General features: G+C 39.3%; 10 non-coding genes across 10 annotated transcripts; all 10 read right to left on the reverse strand.

Moving 5' to 3' along the window:
• Window positions 1-2916: 2916 nt before the first annotated feature.
• Window positions 2917-2989, reverse strand: TRNAY-GUA (transfer RNA tyrosine (anticodon GUA)). The gene has a single exon. It is a non-coding gene; the product is annotated as a tRNA-Tyr (tRNA).
• Window positions 2990-3802: 813 nt separating this feature from the next.
• Window positions 3803-3875, reverse strand: TRNAF-GAA (transfer RNA phenylalanine (anticodon GAA)). Its single transcript has one exon. It is a non-coding gene; the product is annotated as a tRNA-Phe (tRNA).
• Window positions 3876-4688: 813 nt separating this feature from the next.
• TRNAF-GAA (transfer RNA phenylalanine (anticodon GAA)) lies at window positions 4689-4761 on the reverse strand. Its single transcript has one exon. It is a non-coding gene; the product is annotated as a tRNA-Phe (tRNA).
• Window positions 4762-5779: 1018 nt separating this feature from the next.
• Window positions 5780-5852, reverse strand: TRNAF-GAA (transfer RNA phenylalanine (anticodon GAA)). The gene has a single exon. It is a non-coding gene; the product is annotated as a tRNA-Phe (tRNA).
• Window positions 5853-6666: 814 nt separating this feature from the next.
• On the reverse strand, window positions 6667-6739 carry TRNAF-GAA (transfer RNA phenylalanine (anticodon GAA)). The gene has a single exon. It is a non-coding gene; the product is annotated as a tRNA-Phe (tRNA).
• A 1685-nt stretch (window positions 6740-8424) lies between these two features.
• On the reverse strand, window positions 8425-8497 carry TRNAF-GAA (transfer RNA phenylalanine (anticodon GAA)). The gene has a single exon. It is a non-coding gene; the product is annotated as a tRNA-Phe (tRNA).
• Window positions 8498-10183: 1686 nt separating this feature from the next.
• On the reverse strand, window positions 10184-10256 carry TRNAF-GAA (transfer RNA phenylalanine (anticodon GAA)). The gene has a single exon. It is a non-coding gene; the product is annotated as a tRNA-Phe (tRNA).
• An 813-nt stretch (window positions 10257-11069) lies between these two features.
• TRNAF-GAA (transfer RNA phenylalanine (anticodon GAA)) lies at window positions 11070-11142 on the reverse strand. The gene has a single exon. It is a non-coding gene; the product is annotated as a tRNA-Phe (tRNA).
• Window positions 11143-12160: 1018 nt separating this feature from the next.
• On the reverse strand, window positions 12161-12233 carry TRNAF-GAA (transfer RNA phenylalanine (anticodon GAA)). The gene has a single exon. It is a non-coding gene; the product is annotated as a tRNA-Phe (tRNA).
• Window positions 12234-13047: 814 nt separating this feature from the next.
• TRNAF-GAA (transfer RNA phenylalanine (anticodon GAA)) lies at window positions 13048-13120 on the reverse strand. Its single transcript has one exon. It is a non-coding gene; the product is annotated as a tRNA-Phe (tRNA).
• Between the last annotated feature and the right edge of the window lie 1353 nt (window positions 13121-14473).

Genomic DNA, 14473 nt, shown 5'->3' on the forward strand with positions numbered 1-14473 from the left:
CAACCAGTGTACAGTGCGGTAGTTCACGGCTGTGGCTACCTCTGTGTCGGCACACGGCAGGCAGTCCGTCCGACCAGAATTGTATTATTTATTATTATATACCTACCACCTAACCGTGGTTTTTTTTTCATTCTTTATACCGTCATAGTGTCATCCTAATTGTTACGAGTATACTACTATCTCTTTATCAACCAGTGTACAGTGCGGTAGTTCACGGCTGTGGCTACCTCTGTGTCGGCACACGGCAGGCAGTCCGTCCGACCAGAATTGTATTATTTATTATTATATACCTACCACCTAACCGTGGTTTTTTTTTCATTCTTTATACCGTCATAGTGTCATCCTAATTGTTACGAGTATACTACTATCTCTTTATCAACCAGTGTACAGTGCGGTAGTTCACGGCTGTGGCTACCTCTGTGTCGGCACACGGCAGGCAGTCCGTCCGACCAGAATTGTATTATTTATTATTATATACCTACCACCTAACCGTGGTTTTTTTTTCATTCTTTATACCGTCATAGTGTCATCCTAATTGTTACGAGTATACTACTATCTCTTTATCAACCAGTGTACAGTGCGGTAGTTCACGGCTGTGGCTACCTCTGTGTCGGCACACGGCAGGCAGTCCGTCCGACCAGAATTGTATTATTTATTATTATATACCTACCACCTAACCGTGGTTTTTTTTCATTCTTTATACCGTCATAGTGTCATCCTAATTGTTACGAGTATACTACTATCTCTTTATCAACCAGTGTACAGTGCGGTAGTTCACGGCTGTGGCTACCTCTGTGTCGGCACACGGCAGGCAGTCCGTCCGACCAGAATTGTATTATTTATTATTATATACCTACCACCTAACCGTGGTTTTTTTTTCATTCTTTATACCGTCATAGTGTCATCCTAATTGTTACGAGTATACTACTATCTCTTTATCAACCAGTGTACAGTGCGGTAGTTCACGGCTGTGGCTACCTCTGTGTCGGCACACGGCAGGCAGTCCGTCCGACCAGAATTGTATTATTTATTATTATATACCTACCACCTAACCGTGGTTTTTTTTTCATTCTTTATACCGTCATAGTGTCATCCTAATTGTTACGAGTATACTACTATCTCTTTATCAACCAGTGTACAGTGCGGTAGTTCACGGCTGTGGCTACCTCTGTGTCGGCACACGGCAGGCAGTCCGTCCGACCAGAATTGTATTATTTATTATTATATACCTACCACCTAACCGTGGTTTTTTTTTCATTCTTTATACCGTCATAGTGTCATCCTAATTGTTACGAGTATACTACTATCTCTTTATCAACCAGTGTACAGTGCGGTAGTTCACGGCTGTGGCTACCTCTGTGTCGGCACTCGGCAGCCCGTCCATAATTGTATACTAGTATCCAATCCATCCATCTCCATTGTTTACCTGAGGTGCCTTTTAGTTGTGCCTATTAAAATATGGAGAACAAAAATGTTGAGGTTCCAAAATTAGGGAAAGATCAAGATCCACTTCCACCTCGTGCTGAAGCTGCTGCCACTAGTCATGGCCGAGACGATGAAATGCCAGCAACGTCGTCTGCCAAGGCCGATGCCCAATGTCATAGTACAGAGCATGTCAAATCCAAAACACCAAATATCAGTAAAAAGCCTCTTTTTTTCTTTGCGTCATGTGCTGTTTGGGGAGGGTTTTTTGGAAGGGACATCCTGCGTGACACTGCAGTGCCACTCCTAGATGGGCCCGGTGTTTGTGTCGGCCACTAGGGTCGCTAATCTTACTCACACAGCTACCTCATTGCGCCTCTTTTTTTCTTTGCGTCATGTGCTGTTTGGGGAGGGTTTTTTGGAAGGGCCATCCTGCGTGACACTGCAGTGCCACTCCTAGATGGGCCCGGTGTTTGTGTCGGCCACTAGGGTCGCTAATCTTACTCACACAGCTACCTCATTGCGCCTCTTTTTTTCTTTGCGTCATGTGCTGTTTGGGGAGGGTTTTTTGGAAGGGACATCCTGCGTGACACTGCAGTGCCACTCCTAGATGGGCCCGGTGTTTGTGTCGGCCACTAGGGTCGCTAATCTTACTCACACAGCTACCTCATTGCGCCTCTTTTTTTCTTTGCGTCATGTGCTGTTTGGGGAGGGTTTTTTGGAAGGGCCATCCTGCGTGACACTGCAGTGCCACTCCTAGATGGGCCCGGTGTTTGTGTCGGCCACTAGGGTCGCTAATCTTACTCACACAGCTACCTCATTGCGCCTCTTTTTTTCTTTGCGTCATGTGCTGTTTGGGGAGGGTTTTTTGGAAGGGACATCCTGCGTGACACTGCAGTGCCACTCCTAGATGGGCCCGGTGTTTGTGTCGGCCACTAGGGTCGCTTATCTTACTCACACAGCGACCTCGGTGCAAATTTTAGGACTAAAAATAATATTGTGAGGTGTGAGGTATTCAGAATAGACTGAAAATGAGTGTAAATTATGGTTTTTGAGGTTAATAATACTTTGGGATCAAAATGACCCCCAAATTCTATGATTTAAGCTGTTTTTTAGTGTTTTTGGAAAAAAACACCCGAATCCAAAACACACCCGAATCCGACAAAAAAAATTCGGTGAGGTTTTGCCAAAACGCGTTCGAACCCAAAACACGGCCGCGGAACCGAACCCAAAACCAAAACACAAAACCCGAAAAATTTCAGGCGCTCATCTCTATGCTAAACCCCAGGATTGAACAAGACACCCTTAGATCTTCAGTCTAATGTTCTCACAACTGAGCTATTTTGCCAAGCTCTACTAATAAGAAATTCTTTTATTGGGGCTAATAATAATGCAAACTGTAATAACATGAAATGATCTTGAAGACCAGAACCTGAACACGGCAGTTTCTGCTGCTAAATTGCTATTCTGTAACAAAAAAACAGCAACTAAATATGCCGAAACCCGGGATCGAACCAGGGACCTTTAGATCTACAGTCTAACGCTCTCCCAACTGATCTATTTCGGCTAATTGTGAAAAAAGTCAAGCCGTATTTGGGGTTTTAGGCTGGGGAAAAAAAGAGCATTAAGTGTTCTTGATGAACAACACCTGATAATGAAAGATTCTGCTGGTAAATTGCTATTCTGTAACAAAAATACAGCAACTAAACATGCCGAATCCTGGGATCGAACCCAGGAGCTTTAGATCTTCAGTTTAATGCTCTCACAAAAGAGCTATTGCGTGTAAGTCTGACGTTTAGAAAGTCTTTTTTGGTGTTTAAGATAAGGCAAACTGAAAGAACATCAAGTGTCCTAGAGGGCGAAACCTGAAAATGAAAGTTTCTGCTGCTAAATTTCTTTTTGCTGAATTGCTACTCAGTAACAAACTGCAAACACCCAAACATGTGGAAACCCACGATCGTACTAGGGATTTTAAGGTCTTCAGTCTATTGCTCTCACAACTGAGCTATTTTGGCAAGCTATACTGATAAGAATGTCTTTTTTTAGGAGCTAAAGATTTTGCAAACTGAAATAACATAAAATGTTTTTCAAGATCAAAAACTGAAAACAACAGTTTTTGCTGCTAAATTGCTATTCAGTAGCAAAAGCAAACACCCAACCATGCTAAACTCCAGGATTGAACAAGACACCCTTAGATCTTCAGTCTAATGTTCTCACAACTGAGCTATTTCGCCAAGCTCTACTAATAAGAAATTATTTTATTGGGGCTAATAATAATGCAAACTGTAATAACATGAAATGATCTTGAAGACCAGAACCTGAACACGGCAGTTTCTGCTGCTAAATTGCTATTCTGTAACAAAAAAACAGCAACTAAATATGCCGAAACCCGGGATCGAACCAGGGACCTTTAGATCTTCAGTCTAACGCTCTCCCAACTGAGCTATTTCGGCTAATTGTGAAAGATGTCAAGCCGTACTTGGGGTTTTAGGCTGGGGAAAAAAAGAGCATTAAGTGTTCTTGATGAACAACACCTGATAATGAAAGATTCTGCTGGTAAATTGCTATTCTGTAACAAAAATACAGCAACTAAACATGCCGAATCCTGGGATCGAACCCAGGACCTTTAGATCTTCAGTTTAATGCTCTCACAAAAGAGCTATTGCGTGTAAGTCTGACGTTTAGAAAGTCTTTTTTGGTGTTTAAGATAAGGCAAACTGAAAGAACATCAAGTGTCCTAGAGGGCGAAACCTGAAAATGAAAGTTTCTGCTGCTAAATTTCTTTTTGCTGAATTGCTACTCAGTAACAAACTGCAAACACCCAAACATGTGGAAACCCACGATCGTACTAGGGATTTTAAGGTCTTCAGTCTATTGCTCTCACAACTGAGCTATTTTGGCAAGCTATACTGATAAGAATGTCTTTTTTTAGGAGCTAAAGATTTTGCAAACTGAAATAACATAAAATGCTTTTCAAGATCAAAACCTGAACACAACAGTTTTTGCTGCTAAATTGCTATTCAGTAGCAAAAGCAAACACCCAACCATGCTAAACCCCAGGATTGAACAAGACACCCTTAGATCTTCAGTCTAATGTTGTCACAACTGAGCTATTTCGCCAAGCTCTACTAATAAGAAATTCTTTTATTGGGGCTAATAATAATGCAAACTGTAATAACATGAAATGACCTTGAAGACCAGCACCTGAACACGGCAGTTTCTGCTGCTAAATTGCTATTCTGTAACAAAAAAACAGCAACTATATATGCCGAAACCCGGGATCAAACCAGGGACCTTTAGATCTTCAGTCTAACGCTCTCCCAACTGAGCTATTTTGGCTAATTGTGAAGCCGCATTTGGGGTTTTAGGCTGGGGAAAAAAAGTGCATTAAGTGTTCTTGATGAACAACACCTGATAATGAAAGATTCTGCTGGTAAATTGCTATTCTGTAACAAAAAAACAGCAACTAAACATGCCGAAACCCGGGATCGAACCAGGGACCTTTAGATCTTCAGTCTAACGCTCTCACAAAAGAGATATTTTGGCTAATTGTGACAGATGTGAAGTCGTATTTGGGGTTTTAGGTTGGGAAAAAAAGAGCATCAAGTGTTCTTGAAGAGCAACACCTTATAATGAAAGATTCTGCTGGTAAATTGCTATTCTGTAACAAAAATACAGCTACTAAACATGCCGAAACCTGGGATTGAACCAGGGACTTATAGATATTCAGTCTAATGCTCTCCCAAATGAGCTATTGCAGCTACGTCTGACATTTAGAAAGTCTTTTTTGGTGTTTAAGATAAGGCAAACTGAAAGAACATCAAGTGTCCTAGAGGGCGAAACCTGAAAATAAACGTTTCTGCTGCTAAATTTCTTTTTGCTGAATTGCTACTCAGTAACAAAATGCAAACACCCAAACATGTGGAAACCCACGACCGTACTAGGGATTTTAAGGTCTTCAGTCTATTGCTCTCACAACTGAGCTATTTTGGTAAGTTATACTGATAAGAATGTCTTTTTTTGGAGCTAAAGATTTTGCAAACTGAAATAACATAAAATGTTTTTCAAGATCAAAAACTGAAAACAACAGTTTTTGCTGCTAAATTGCTATTCAGTAGCAAAAGCAAACACCCAACGATGCTAAACCCCAGGATTGAACAAGACACCCTTAGATCTTCAGTCTAATGTTCTCACTACTGAGCTATTTCGCCAAGCTCTACTAATAAGAAATTCTTTTAGTGGGGCTAATAATAATGCAAACTGTAATAACATGAAATAATCTTGAAGACCAGAACCTGAACACGGCAGTTTCTGCTGCTAAATTGCTATTCTGTAACAAAAAAACAGCAACTAAATATGCCGAAACCCGGGATCGAACCAGGGACCTTTAGATCTTCAGTCTAACGCTCTCCCAACTGAGCTATTTCGGCTAATTGTGAAAGATGTCAAGCCGTATTTGGGGTTTTAGGCTGGGGAAAAAAAGAGCATTAAGTGTTTTTGATGAACAACACCTGATAATGAAAGATTCTGCTGGTAAATTGCTATTCTGTAACAAAAATACAGCAACTAAACATGCCGAATCCTGGGATCGAACCCAGGACCTTTAGATCTTCAGTTTAATGCTCTCACAAAAGAGCTATTGCGTGTAAGTCTGATGTTTAGAAAGTCTTTTTTGGTGTTTAAGATAAGGCAAACTGAAAGAACATCAAGTGTCCTAGAGGGCGAAACCTGAAAATGAAAGTTTCTGCTGCTAAATTTCTTTTTGCTGAATTGCTACTCAGTAACAAACTGCAAACACCCAAACATGTGGAAACCCACGATCGTACTAGGGATTTTAAGGTCTTCAGTCTATTGCTCTCACAACTCAGCTATTTTGGCAAGCTATACTGATAAGAATGTCTTTTTTTAGGAGCTAAAGATTTTGCAAACTGAAATAACATAAAATGCTTTTCAAGATCAAAACCTGAACACAACAGTTTTTGCTGCTAAATTGCTATTCAGTAGCAAAAGCAAACACCCAACCATGCTAAACCCCAGGATTGAACAAGACACCCTTAGATCTTCAGTCTAATGTTGTCACAACTGAGCTATTTCGCCAAGCTCTACTAATAAGAAATTCTTTTATTGGGGCTAATAATAATGCAAACTGTAATAACATGAAATGTTCTTGAAGACCAGAACCTGAACACGGCAGTTTCTGCTGCTAAATTGCTATTCTGTAACAAAAAAAACAGCAACTAAATATGCCAAAACCCGGGATCGAACCAGGGACCTTTAGATCTTCAGTCTAACGCTCTCCCAACTGAGCTATTTCGGCTAATTGTGACAGATGTGAAGTCGTATTTGGGGTTTTAGGTAGGGAAAAAAAGAGCATCAAGTGTTCTTGAAGAACAACACCTTATAATGAAAGATTCTGCTGGTAAATTGCTATTCTGTAACAAAAATACAGCTACTAAACATGCCGAAACCCGGGATCGAACCAGGGACTTAAAGATCTTCAGACTAATGCTCTCCCAAATGAGCTATTGCAGCTACGTCTGACATTTGGAAAGTCTTTTTTGGTGTTTAAGATAAGGCAAACTGAAAGAACATCAAGTGTCCTAGAGGGCGAAACCTGAAAATAAACGTTTCTGCTGCTAAATTTCTCTTTGCTGAATTGCTACTCAGTAACAAAATGCAAACACCCAAACATGTGGAAACCCACGATCGTACTAGGGATTTTAAGGTCTTCAGTCTATTGCTCTCACAACTGAGCTATTTTGGCAAGCTATACTGATAAGAATGTCTTTTTTTGGAGCTAAAGATTTTGCAAACTGAAATAACATAAAATGTTTTTCAAGATCAAAAACTGAAAACAACAGTTTTTGCTGCTAAATTGCTATTCAGTAGCAAAAGCAAACACCCAACCATGCTAAACCCCAGGATTGAACAAGACACCCTTAGATCTTCAGTCTAATGTTCTCACAACTGAGCTATTTCGCCAAGCTCTACTAATAAGAAATTCTTTTATTGGGGCTAATAATAATGCAAACTGTAATAACATGAAATGATCTTGAAGACCAGAACCTGAACACGGCAGTTTCTGCTGCTAAATTGCTATTCTGTAACAAAAAAACAGCAACTAAATATGCCAAAACCCGGGATCTTTAGATCTTCAGTCTAACGCTCTCCCAACTGAGCTATTTCGGCTAATTGTGAAAGATGTCAAGCCGTATTTGGGGTTTTAGGCTGGGGAAAAAAAGAGCATTAAGTGTTTTTGATGAACAACACCTGATAATGAAAGATTCTGCTGGTAAATTGCTATTCTGTAACAAAAATACAGCAACTAAACATGCCAAATCCTGGGATCGAACCAGGGACTTATAGATCTTCAGTCTAATGCTCTCCCAAATGAGCTATTGCAGCTACGTCTGACATTTGGAAAGTCTTTTTTGGTGTTTAAGATAAGGCAAACTGAAAGAACATCAAGTGTCCTAGAGGGCGAAACCTGAAAATAAACGTTTCTGCTGCTAAATTTCTTTTTGCTGAATTGCTACTCAGTAACAAAATGCAAACACCCAAACATGTGGAAACCCACGATCGTACTAGGGATTTTAAGGTCTTCAGTCTATTGCTCTCACAACTGAGCTATTTTGGCAAGCTATACTGATAAGAATGTCTATTTTTGGAGCTAAAGATTTTGCAAACTGAAATAACATAAAATGTTTTTCAAGATCAAAAACTGAAAACAACAGTTTTTGCTGCTAAATTGCTATTCAGTAGCAAAAGCAAACACCCAACCATGCTAAACCCCAGGATTGAACAAGACACCCTTAGATCTTCAGTCTAATGTTCTCACAACTGAGCTATTTCGCCAAGCTCTACTAATAAGAAATTCTTTTATTGGGGCTAATAATAATGCAAACTGTAATAACATGAAATGATCTTGAAGACCAGAACCTGAACATGGCAGTTTCTGCTGCTAAATTGCTATTCTGTAACAAAAAAAACAGCAACTAAATATGCCGAAACCCGGGATCGACCCAGGGACCTTTAGATCTTCAGTCTAACGCTCTCCCAACTGAGCTATTTCGGCTAATTGTGAAAGATGTCAAGCCGTATTTGGGGTTTTAGGCTGGGGAAAAAAAGAGCATTAAGTGTTCTTGATGAACAACACCTGATAATGAAAGATTCTGCTGGTAAATTGCTATTCTGTAACAAAAATACAGCTACTAAACATGCCGAAACCCGGGATCGAACCAGGGACTTAAAGATCTTCAGACTAATGCTCTACCAAATGAGCTATTGCAGCTACGTCTGACATTTGGAAAGTCTTTTTTGGTGTTTAAGATAAGGCAAACTGAAAGAACATCAAGTGTCCTAGAGGGCGAAACCTGAAAATAAACGTTTCTGCTGCTAAATTTCTCTTTGCTGAATTGCTACTCAGTAACAAAATGCAAACACCCAAACATGTGGAAACCCACGATCGTACTAGGGATTTTAAGGTCTTCAGTCTATTGCTCTCACAACTGAGCTATTTTGGCAAGCTATACTGATAAGAATGTCTTTTTTTGGAGCTAAAGATTTTGCAAACTGAAATAACATAAAATGTTTTTCAAGATCAAAAACTGAAAACAACAGTTTTTGCTGCTAAATTGCTATTCAGTAGCAAAAGCAAACACCCAACCATGCTAAACCCCAGGATTGAACAAGACACCCTTAGATCTTCAGTCTAATGTTCTCACAACTGAGCTATTTCGCCAAGCTCTACTAATAAGAAATTCTTTTATTGGGGCTAATAATAATGCAAACTGTAATAACATGAAATGATCTTGAAGACCAGAACCTGAACACGGCAGTTTCTGCTGCTAAATTGCTATTCTGTAACAAAAAAACAGCAACTAAATATGCCAAAACCCGGGATCTTTAGATCTTCAGTCTAACGCTCTCCCAACTGAGCTATTTCGGCTAATTGTGAAAGATGTCAAGCCGTATTTGGGGTTTTAGGCTGGGGAAAAAAAGAGCATTAAGTGTTTTTGATGAACAACACCTGATAATGAAAGATTCTGCTGGTAAATTGCTATTCTGTAACAAAAATACAGCAACTAAACATGCCGAATCCTGGGATCGAACCAGGGACTTATAGATCTTCAGTCTAATGCTCTCCCAAATGAGCTATTGCAGCTACGTCTGACATTTGGAAAGTCTTTTTTGGTGTTTAAGATAAGGCAAACTGAAAGAACATCAAGTGTCCTAGAGGGCGAAACCTGAAAATAAACGTTTCTGCTGCTAAATTTCTTTTTGCTGAATTGCTACTCAGTAACAAAATGCAAACACCCAAACATGTGGAAACCCACGATCGTACTAGGGATTTTAAGGTCTTCAGTCTATTGCTCTCACAACTGAGCTATTTTGGCAAGCTATACTGATAAGAATGTCTATTTTTGGAGCTAAAGATTTTGCAAACTGAAATAACATAAAATGTTTTTCAAGATCAAAAACTGAAAACAACAGTTTTTGCTGCTAAATTGCTATTCAGTAGCAAAAGCAAACACCCAACCATGCTAAACCCCAGGATTGAACAAGACACCCTTAGATCTTCAGTCTAATGTTCTCACAACTGAGCTATTTCGCCAAGCTCTACTAATAAGAAATTCTTTTATTGGGGCTAATAATAATGCAAACTGTAATAACATGAAATGATCTTGAAGACCAGAACCTGAACATGGCAGTTTCTGCTGCTAAATTGCTATTCTGTAACAAAAAAAACAGCAACTAAATATGCCGAAACCCGGGATCGACCCAGGGACCTTTAGATCTTCAGTCTAACGCTCTCCCAACTGAGCTATTTCGGCTAATTGTGAAAGATGTCAAGCCGTATTTGGGGTTTTAGGCTGGGGAAAAAAAGAGCATTAAGTGTTCTTGATGAACAACACCTGATAATGAAAGATTCTGCTGGTAAATTGCTATTCTGTAACAAAAATACAGCAACTAAACATGCCGAATCCTGGGATCGAACCCAGGACCTTTAGATCTTCAGTTTAATGCTCTCACAAAAGAGCTATTGCGTGTAAGTCTGACGTTTAGAAAGTCTTTTTTGGTGTTTAAGATAAGGCAAACTGAAAGAACATCAAGTGTCCTAGAGGGCGAAACCTGAAAATGAAAGTTTCTGCTGCTAAATTTCTTTTTGCTGAATTGCTACTCAGTAACAAACTGCAAACACCCAAACATGTGGAAACCCACGATCGTACTAGGGATTTTAAGGTCTTCAGTCTATTGCTCTCACAACTGAGCTATTTTGGCAAGCTATACTGATAAGAATGTCTTTTTTTAGGAGCTAAAGATTTTGCAAACTGAAATAACATAAAATGCTTTTCAAGATCAAAACCTGAACACAACAGTTTTTGCTGCTAAATTGCTATTCAGTAGCAAAAGCAAACACCCAACCATGCTAAACCCCAGGATTGAACAAGACACCCTTAGATCTTCAGTCTAATGTTGTCACAACTGAGCTATTTCGCCAAGCTCTACTAATAAGAAATTCTTTTATTGGGGCTAATAATAATGCAAACTGTAATAACATGAAATGACCTTGAAGACCAGCACCTGAACACGGCAGTTTCTGCTGCTAAATTGCTATTCTGTAACAAAAAAACAGCAACTATATATGCCGAAACCCGGGATCAAACCAGGGACCTTTAGATCTTCAGTCTAACGCTCTCCCAACTGAGCTATTTTGGCTAATTGTGAAGCCGCATTTGGGGTTTTAGGCTGGGGAAAAAAAGTGCATTAAGTGTTCTTGATGAACAACACCTGATAATGAAAGATTCTGCTGGTAAATTGCTATTCTGTAACAAAAAAACAGCAACTAAACATGCCGAAACCCGGGATCGAACCAGGGACCTTTAGATCTTCAGTCTAACGCTCTCACAAAAGAGATATTTTGGCTAATTGTGACAGATGTGAAGTCGTATTTGGGGTTTTAGGTTGGGAAAAAAAGAGCATCAAGTGTTCTTGAAGAGCAACACCTTATAATGAAAGATTCTGCTGGTAAATTGCTATTCTGTAACAAAAATACAGCTACTAAACATGCCGAAACCTGGGATTGAACCAGGGACTTATAGATATTCAGTCTAATGCTCTCCCAAATGAGCTATTGCAGCTACGTCTGACATTTAGAAAGTCTTTTTTGGTGTTTAAGATAAGGCAAACTGAAAGAACATCAAGTGTCCTAGAGGGCGAAACCTGAAAATAAACGTTTCTGCTGCTAAATTTCTTTTTGCTGAATTGCTACTCAGTAACAAAATGCAAACACCCAAACATGTGGAAACCCACGACCGTACTAGGGATTTTAAGGTCTTCAGTCTATTGCTCTCACAACTGAGCTATTTTGGTAAGTTATACTGATAAGAATGTCTTTTTTTGGAGCTAAAGATTTTGCAAACTGAAATAACATAAAATGTTTTTCAAGATCAAAAACTGAAAACAACAGTTTTTGCTGCTAAATTGCTATTCAGTAGCAAAAGCAAACACCCAACGATGCTAAACCCCAGGATTGAACAAGACACCCTTAGATCTTCAGTCTAATGTTCTCACTACTGAGCTATTTCGCCAAGCTCTACTAATAAGAAATTCTTTTAGTGGGGCTAATAATAATGCAAACTGTAATAACATGAAATAATCTTGAAGACCAGAACCTGAACACGGCAGTTTCTGCTGCTAAATTGCTATTCTGTAACAAAAAAACAGCAACTAAATATGCCGAAACCCGGGATCGAACCAGGGACCTTTAGATCTTCAGTCTAACGCTCTCCCAACTGAGCTATTTCGGCTAATTGTGAAAGATGTCAAGCCGTATTTGGGGTTTTAGGCTGGGGAAAAAAAGAGCATTAAGTGTTTTTGATGAACAACACCTGATAATGAAAGATTCTGCTGGTAAATTGCTATTCTGTAACAAAAATACAGCAACTAAACATGCCGAATCCTGGGATCGAACCCAGGACCTTTAGATCTTCAGTTTAATGCTCTCACAAAAGAGCTATTGCGTGTAAGTCTGATGTTTAGAAAGTCTTTTTTGGTGTTTAAGATAAGGCAAACTGAAAGAACATCAAGTGTCCTAGAGGGCGAAACCTGAAAATGAAAGTTTCTGCTGCTAAATTTCTTTTTGCTGAATTGCTACTCAGTAACAAACTGCAAACACCCAAACATGTGGAAACCCACGATCGTACTAGGGATTTTAAGGTCTTCAGTCTATTGCTCTCACAACTCAGCTATTTTGGCAAGCTATACTGATAAGAATGTCTTTTTTTAGGAGCTAAAGATTTTGCAAACTGAAATAACATAAAATGCTTTTCAAGATCAAAACCTGAACACAACAGTTTTTGCTGCTAAATTGCTATTCAGTAGCAAAAGCAAACACCCAACCATGCTAAACCCCAGGATTGAACAAGACACCCTTAGATCTTCAGTCTAATGTTGTCACAACTGAGCTATTTCGCCAAGCTCTACTAATAAGAAATTCTTTTATTGGGGCTAATAATAATGCAAACTGTAATAACATGAAATGTTCTTGAAGACCAGAACCTGAACACGGCAGTTTCTGCTGCTAAATTGCTATTCTGTAACAAAAAAAACAGCAACTAAATATGCCAAAACCCGGGATCGAACCAGGGACCTTTAGATCTTCAGTCTAACGCTCTCCCAACTGAGCTATTTCGGCTAATTGTGACAGATGTGAAGTCGTATTTGGGGTTTTAGGTAGGGAAAAAAAGAGCATCAAGTGTTCTTGAAGAACAACACCTTATAATGAAAGATTCTGCTGGTAAATTGCTATTCTGTAACAAAAATACAGCTACTAAACATGCCGAAACCCGGGATCGAACCAGGGACTTAAAGATCTTCAGACTAATGCTCTCCCAAATGAGCTATTGCAGCTACGTCTGACATTTGGAAAGTCTTTTTTGGTGTTTAAGATAAGGCAAACTGAAAGAACATCAAGTGTCCTAGAGGGCGAAACCTGAAAATAAACGTTTCTGCTGCTAAATTTCTCTTTGCTGAATTGCTACTCAGTAACAAAATGCAAACACCCAAACATGTGGAAACCCACGATCGTACTAGGGATTTTAAGGTCTTCAGTCTATTGCTCTCACAACTGAGCTATTTTGGCAAGCTATACTGATAAGAATGTCTTTTTTTGGAGCTAAAGATTTTGCAAACTGAAATAACATAAAATGTTTTTCAAGATCAAAAACTGAAAACAACAGTTTTTGCTGCTAAATTGCTATTCAGTAGCAAAAGCAAACACCCAACCATGCTAAACCCCAGGATTGAACAAGACACCCTTAGATCTTCAGTCTAATGTTCTCACAACTGAGCTATTTCGCCAAGCTCTACTAATAAGAAATTCTTTTATTGGGGCTAATAATAATGCAAACTGTAATAACATGAAATGATCTTGAAGACCAGAACCTGAACACGGCAGTTTCTGCTGCTAAATTGCTATTCTGTAACAAAAAAACAGCAACTAAATATGCCAAAACCCGGGATCTTTAGATCTTCAGTCTAACGCTCTCCCAACTGAGCTATTTCGGCTAATTGTGAAAGATGTCAAGCCGTATTTGGGGTTTTAGGCTGGGGAAAAAAAGAGCATTAAGTGTTTTTGATGAACAACACCTGATAATGAAAGATTCTGCTGGTAAATTGCTATTCTGTAACAAAAATACAGCAACTAAACATGCCAAATCCTGGGATCGAACCAGGGACTTATAGATCTTCAGTCTAATGCTCTCCCAAATGAGCTATTGCAGCTACGTCTGACATTTGGAAAGTCTTTTTTGGTGTTTAAGATAAGGCAAACTGAAAGAACATCAAGTGTCCTAGAGGGCGAAACCTGAAAATAAACGTTTCTGCTGCTAAATTTCTTTTTGCTGAATTGCTACTCAGTAACAAAATGCAAACACCCAAACATGTGGAAACCCACGATCGTACTAGGGATTTTAAGGTCTTCAGTCTATTGCTCTCACAACTGAGCTATTTTGGCAAGCTATACTGATAAGAATGTCTATTTTTGGAG

This window comes from Pseudophryne corroboree, chromosome 4 (assembly GCF_028390025.1).
Source record: "Pseudophryne corroboree isolate aPseCor3 chromosome 4, aPseCor3.hap2, whole genome shotgun sequence".
In the NCBI taxonomy this organism is placed as follows: Eukaryota; Metazoa; Chordata; class Amphibia; order Anura; family Myobatrachidae; genus Pseudophryne; species Pseudophryne corroboree.